Source organism: Bombina bombina, chromosome 1 (genome assembly GCF_027579735.1).
Source record: "Bombina bombina isolate aBomBom1 chromosome 1, aBomBom1.pri, whole genome shotgun sequence".
Lineage (NCBI taxonomy): Eukaryota > Metazoa > Chordata > Amphibia > Anura > Bombinatoridae > Bombina > Bombina bombina.
Genome location: NC_069499.1, coordinates 1,289,927,938 through 1,289,935,312, shown reverse-complemented (window position 1 = coordinate 1,289,935,312; position 7,375 = coordinate 1,289,927,938). Strand labels below are relative to the sequence as shown.

The 7,375-nt window shown below is 37.8% G+C and overlaps 1 protein-coding gene across 1 annotated transcript in view; it reads left to right on the top strand.

Annotated features, from left to right (window-relative positions):
* Positions 1-7,375, top strand: part of GPATCH1 (G-patch domain containing 1) — a 198,769-nt gene that overhangs the window by 120,727 nt on the left and 70,667 nt on the right. The gene's annotated exons all lie outside the window — the stretch shown is intronic.

The following is a 7,375-nucleotide window of genomic DNA, read 5'->3' as shown; positions in this document are numbered from 1 at the left end:
AATCAGTGCCTGCTCCCAGATAACTTCTCGTGCACGAGCACAGTGTTATCTATATGAAATACATGAACTAACACCCTCTAGTGGTGAAAAACTGTTAAAATGCAATCTGAAAGAGGTGGGCTTCAAGGTCTAAGAAATTAGCATATGAACCTCCTAGGTTAAGCTTTCAACTAAGAATACCAAGAGAACAAAGCAAAATTGGTGATAAAAGTAAATTGGAAAATTGTTTAAAATGACATGCTCTATCTGAATCATGAAAGTTTATTTTGGCCTAGACTGTCCCTTTAAACATTCTATCACCCTTGGCTGTATTGCTAGTTTCATTGGCCCAGTTTATTTTGGGGTAGTTATAATCTCCCATAATTACTGCTTTAGTTATTCAAAATATACCATATCACGTAATTGATAATTATGCATGTAATACTACAGTACTTCATTTCTTCTGGAGGCTTTCAATATCTTTTCTTTCATGTAATTAGCAAGAGTCCATGAGCTAGTGACGTATGGGATATACATTCCTACCAGGAGGGGCAAAGTTTCCCAAACCTCAAAATGCCTATAAATACACCCCTCACCACACCCACAAATCAGTTTTACAAACTTTGCCTCCCATGGAGGTGGTGAAGTAAGTTTGTGCTAGATTCTTCGTTGATATGCGCTTCACAGCAGGCTGGAGCCCGGTTTTCCTCTGTGTGCAGTGAATGTCAGAGGGATGTGAAGAGAGTATTGCCTATTTGAATTCAATGATCTCCTTCTACGGGGTCTATTTCATAGGTTCTCTGTTATCGGTCGTAGAGATTCATCTCTTACCTCCCTTTTCAGATCGACGATATAGTCTTATATATACCATTACCTCTATTGATTCTCGTTTCAGTACTGGTTTGGCTTTCTACTACATGTAGATGAGTGTCCTGGGGTAAGTAAGTCTTATTTTTGTGACACTCTAAGCTATGGTTGGGCACTTTTATATAAAGTTCTAAATATATGTGTTAAAACATTTATTTGCCTTGATTCAGGATGTTCAACATTCCTTATTTCAGATAGTCAGTTTCATTATTTGGGATAATGCATTTGAATAATCAATTTTTCTTACCTTAAAATTTGACTTTTTTTCCTGTGGGCTGTTAGGCTCGCGGGGGCTGAAAATGCTTCATTTTATTGCGTCATTCTTGGCGCGGACTTTTTTGGTGCAAAAAAAAAAGAAACTTTCTTTGTCATTTCCGGCGTCATACCTGTCGCCGGAAGTTGCGTAATTTTTTTGACGTTTTTGCGCCAAAAGTGTCGGCGTCACCGGATGTGGCGTCATTTTTGGCGCTTAAAGCATTTAGGCGCCAAATAATGTGGGCGTCTTTTTTTGGCGCTAAAAAATCTGGGCGTCATTGTTGTCTGCACATTATTTAAGTCTCATTATTTATTTGCTTCTGCTTGCTAGAAGCTTGTTCATTGGCATTTTTTCCCATTCCTGAAACTGTCATTTAAGGGATTTGATCAATTTTGCTTTATATGTTGTTTTTTCTATTACATATTGCAAGATGTCTCAGATTGACCCTGAATCAGAAGATACTTCTGGAAAATTGCTGCCTGATGCTGGATCTACCAAAGATAAGTGTATTTGTTGTAAACTTATGGTAACTGTTCCTCCGGCTGTTGTTTGTAATGAATGTCATGACAAACTTGTTAATGCAGATAAGATTTCCTTTAGTAATGTTCCATTACCTGTTGCTGTTCCATCAACATCTAATATTCAGGGTGTTCCTGTTAACATAAGAGATTTTGTTTCTAAATCCATTAAGAAGGCTATGTCTGTTATTCCCCCTTCTAGTAAACGTAAAAAGCCTTTTAAAACTTCTCATTTTTCAGATGAATTTTTAAATGAACATCATCATTCTGATTCTGATAATGATTTTTCTAGTTCAGAGGATTCTGTTTTAGAGGTTGATACTGATAAATCTTCATATTTATTTAAAATGGAATTTATTCGTTCTTTACTTAAAGAAGTCTTAATTGCATTAGAAATAGAGGAACCTGGTCCTCTTGATACTAAATCTAAACGTTTGAATACAGTTTTTAAACTTCCTGTAGTTATTCCAGAGGTTTTTCCCGTCCCTGATGCTATTTCTGAAATAATTTCTAGGGAATGGAATAATTTGGGTAATTCATTTACTCCTTCTAAACGGTTTAAGCAATTATATCCTGTGCCATCTGACAGATTAGAGTTTTGGGACAAAATCCCTAAGGTTGATGGGGCTATCTCCACTCTTGCTAAACGTACTACTATTCCTACGGCAGATAGTACTTCCTTTAAGGATCCTTTAGATAGGAAAATTGAATCCTTTCTAAGAAAAGCTTACTTATGTTCAGGTAATCTTCTTAGACCTGCTATATCTTTGGCGGATGTTGCTGCAGCTTCAACTTACTGGTTGGAAGCTTTAGCACAACAAGTAACAGATCATAATACTCATAGCATTGTTAATCTTCTTCAACATGCTATTAACTTTATTTGTGATGCCATCTTTGATATCATTAGGGTTGATGTCAGGTATATGTCTTTAGCTATTTTAGCTAGAAGAGCTTTATGGCTTAAAACTTGGAATGCTGATATGTCTTCTAAGTCAACTTTGCTTTCCCTTTCTTTCCAAGGTAATAAATTGTTTGGTTCACAGTTGGATTCTATTATTTCAACTGTTACTGGGGGGAAAGGAACTTTTTTACCACAGGATAAAAAATCTAAAGGTAAATTTAGGTCTACTAATCATTTTCGTTCCTTTCGTCACAATAAGGAACAAAAACCTGATCCTTCCCCTACAGGAGCAGTATCAGTTTGGAAACCATCTCCAGTCTGGAATAAATCCAAGCCTTTTAGGAAGCCAAAGTCAGCTCCCAAGTCCACATGAAGGTGCGGCCCTCATTCCAGCCCAGCTGGTAGGGGGCAGATTACGTTTTTTAAAAGAAATTTGGATCAATTCGATTCACAATCTTTGGATTCAGAATATTGTTTCACAAGGGTACAGAATAGGCTTCAAGATAAGGCCTCCTGCAAGAAGATTTTTTTCTTTCCCGTGTCCCAATAAATCCAGTGAAGGCTCAAGCATTTCTGAAATGTGTTTCAGATCTAGAGTTGGCTGGAGTAATTGTGCCAGTTCCAGTTTTGGAACAGGGGCTGGGGTTTTACTCAAATCTCTTCATTGTACCAAAGAAGGAGAATTCCTTCAGACCAGTTCTGGATTTAAAAATATTGAATCGTTATGTAAGGATACCAACATTCAAAATGGTAACTATAAGGACTATTCTGCCTTTTGTTCAGCAAGGGCATTATATGTCCACAATAGATTTACAGGATGCATATCTGCATATTCCGATTCATCCAGATCACTATCAGTTTCTGAGATTCTCTTTTCTAGACAAGCATTACCAGTTTGTGGCTCTGCCGTTTTGCCTAGCAACAGCTCCAAGGATTTTTACTAAGGTTCTCGGTGCCCTTCTATCTGTAATCAGAGAACAGGGTATTGTGGTATTTCCTTATTTGGACGATATCTTGGTACTTGCTCAGTCTTCACATTTAGCAGAATCTCATACGAATCGACTTGTGTCGTTTCTTCAAGAACATTGTTGGAGGATCAATTTACCAAAGAGTTTGTTGATTCCTCAGACAAGGGTAACCTTTTTAGGTTTCCATATAGATTCAGTGTCCATGACTCTGTCACTGACGGACAAGAGACGTCTAAAATTGGTTTCAGCTTGTCGAAACCTTCAGTCTCAATCATTCCCTTCGGTAGCCTTATGCATGGAAATTCTAGGTCTTATGACTGCTGCATCGGACGCGATCCCCTTTGCTCGTTTTCACATGCGACATCTTCAGCTCTGTATGCTGAACCAGTGGTGCAAGGATTATACAAAGATATCACAATTAATATCTTTAAAACCGATTGTACGACACTCTCTAACGTGGTGGACCGACCATCATCGTTTAGTTCAGGGGGCTTCTTTTGTTCTTCCGACCTGGACTGTGATCTCAACAGATGCAAGTCTGACAGGTTGGGGAGCTGTATGGGGGTCTCTGACAGCACAAGGGGTTTGGGAATCTCAGGAGGCGAGATTACCAATCAACATTTTGGAACTCCGTGCGATTTTCAGAGCTCTTCAGTCGTGGCCTCTTCTAAAGAGAGAGTCGTTCATTTGTTTTCAGACAGACAATGTCACAACCGTGGCATATGTCAATCATCAAGGAGGGACTCACAGTCCTCTGGCTATGAAAGAAGTATCTCGAATACTTGTATGGGCGGAATCCAGCTCCTGTCTAATTTCTGCGGTTCATATCCCAGGTATAGACAATTGGGAAGCGGATTATCTCAGTCGCCAAACATTACATCCGGGCGAATGGTCTCTTCACCCAGAGGTATTTCTTCAGATTGTTCAAATGTGGGGACTTCCAGAAATAGATCTGATGGCTTCTCATCTAAACAAGAAGCTTCCCAGGTATCTGTCCAGATCCAGGGATCCTCAGGCGGAAGCAGTGGATGCATTGTCACTTCCTTGGAAGTATCATCCTGCTTATATCTTTCCGCCTCTAGTTCTTCTTCCAAGAGTGATTTCCAAGATTCTAAAGGAGCGTTCGTCTGTTCTGCTGGTGGCTCCAGCATGGCCTCACAGGTTTTGGTATGCGGATCTTGTTCGGATGGCTACTTGCCAACTGTGGACTCTTCCGTTAAGACCAGACCTTCTATCGCAAGGTCCTTTTTTCCATCAGGATCTCAAATCCTTAAATTTGAAGGTATGGAGATTGAACGCTTGATTCTCAGTCATAGAGGTTTCTCTGACTCCGTCATTAATACTATGTTACAGGCTCGTAAATCTGTGTCTAGGAAGATATATTATCGAGTCTGGAAGACTTACATTTCTTGGTGTTCTTCTCATCATTTTTCTTGGCATTCTTTTAGAATTCCTAGAATTTTACAGTTTCTTCAGGATGGTTCGGATAAAGGTTTGTCTGCAAGTTCCTTGAAAGGACAAATCTCTGCTCTTTCTGTTCTTTTTCACAGAAAGATTGCTAATCTTCCTGATATTCATTGTTTTGTACAGGCTTTGGTTCGTATAAAACCTGTCATTAAGTCAATTTCTCCTCCTTGGAGTTTGAATTTGGTTCTGGGGGCTCTTCAAGCTCCTCCGTTTGAACCTATGCATTCGCTGGATATTAAATTACTTTCTTGGAAAGTTTTGTTTCTTTTGGCCATCTCTTCTGCTAGAAGAGTTTCTGAATTATCTGCTCTTTCTTGTGAGTCTCCTTTTCTGATTTTTCATCAGGATAAGGCGGTTTTGCGAACTTCATTTAAATTTTTACCTAAGGTTGTGAATTCTAACAACATTAGTAGAGAAATTGTGGTTCCTTCATTGTGTCCTAATCCTAAGAACTCTAAGGAAAGATTGTTGCATTCTTTGGATGTAGTTAGAGTTTTGAAATATTATGTTGAAGCTACTAAAGATTTCCGAAAGACTTCTAGTCTATTTGTTATCTTTTCTGGTTCTAGGAAAGGTCAAAAGGCTTCTGCCATTTCTTTGGCATCTTGGTTAAAATCCTTGATTCATCATGCTTATATCGAGTCGGGTAGAACTCTGCCTCAAAGGATTACAGCTCATTCGACTAGGTCAGTCTCTACTTCCTGGGCATTTAGGAATGAAGCTTCGGTTAATCAGATTTGCAAAGCAGCAACTTGGTCTTCTTTGCATACTTTTACTAAATTCTACCATTTTGATGTGTTTTCTTCTTCTGAAGCAGTTTTTGGTAGAAAAGTACTTCAGGCAGCTGTTTCAGTTTGATTCTTCTGCTTATAATTTCAGTTTTTTTCATTATAAGATTTAAACTTTATTTTGGGGTGTGGATTACTTTTCAGCGGAATTGGCTGTCTTTATTTTATCCCTCCCTCTCTAGTGACTCTTGCGTGGAAGATCCACATCTTGGGTATTCATTATCCCATACGTCACTAGCTCATGGACTCTTGCTAATTACATGAAAGAAAACATAATTTATGTAAGAACTTACCTGATAAATTCATTTCTTTCATATTAGCAAGAGTCCATGAGGCCCACCCTTTTTTGAGGTGGTTATGATTTTTTTGTATAAAGCACAATTATTCTAATTCCTTATTTTATATGCTTTCGCACTTTTTTCTTATCACCCCACTTCTTGGCTATTCGTTAAACTGATTTGTGGGTGTGGTGAGGGGTGTATTTATAGGCATTTTGAGGTTTGGGAAACTTTGCCCCTCCTGGTAGGAATGTATATCCCATACGTCACTAGCTCATGGACTCTTGCTAATATGAAAGAAATGAATTTATCAGGTAAGTTCTTACATAAATTATGTTTTTCATTTCCTATAAACTGAACCACTGGGTTGTATTTTTAAGTTTGTAGGAATTAGAATGAAATGTCAAGTCTTCCAATGTATGTAACTATTGGATCATATTTAAAGATAGGTACAATTACAGCTGAAAAGCTTTATACATTTTCTGTTGCCGTTAAAGGGACAGTAAAGTAAAAAGTAGACTTAAATTATTCAAGTTAGACATGCACTTTTAAACTACATTTCAGTTTACTTCTATTATCCAATTTGCATCATTTTATCCTTTGTTAAAAAGGTATACCTAGGTAGGCTCAGGAGCAGCCGTGCACTACTGGGAACTAATTGCTGATTGGTGGATGCACATATATGCTTCTTCTCATTGGCTCACCAGTTGTGTTCAGATAGCTCCCAGTAGTGCATTTCTGTGCTTTCACCACAGGGATACCAATAAAATTAAACAAATTTAATAATAGGAGTAAATGTTAAAAATGGTACGCTCTTTGGGGGGCCTGAAATAAATTTAGTTTCATGTTCTCTTAATGTCTTTAGGATTTTTTTTCAAACGTTATCACCCGATTGGCGCCTCTTTTTTTCCATTCTAGGAAGTTTCTCACTTTAGGATTTTTGTAGATTAATATGTTTAAGGGGGAATCTAATAGGTGTTTTTAAATGACCTATCAGAGGACAAGATTGGTTTATATACGGTTTTCATGAGATTACAATAAGGCACATGACAAACCTATATACGTTTATCACCTTTTAGTTACTTTAATGTGTTGCTTTCTTATTTTTAATAAGATTATTTCCAAACTGTATAACTAGCTCATAGTTTGGGTCCATAAGTGGCCCTTTCCTATTATTATCCAACCCCTGATATTACCCACAATATTTAGTTGATGATAGTGACCTCTTTAGTTTATTAGAGGAACTTCTTATGATATTTTCTCTCGATTGACTACTAGTCCTTCAATTGTATTGGACACGTACCTAAGAAATATGTGTTACTTTTCTAATTTATTTTTGTCCGAGACAATTGT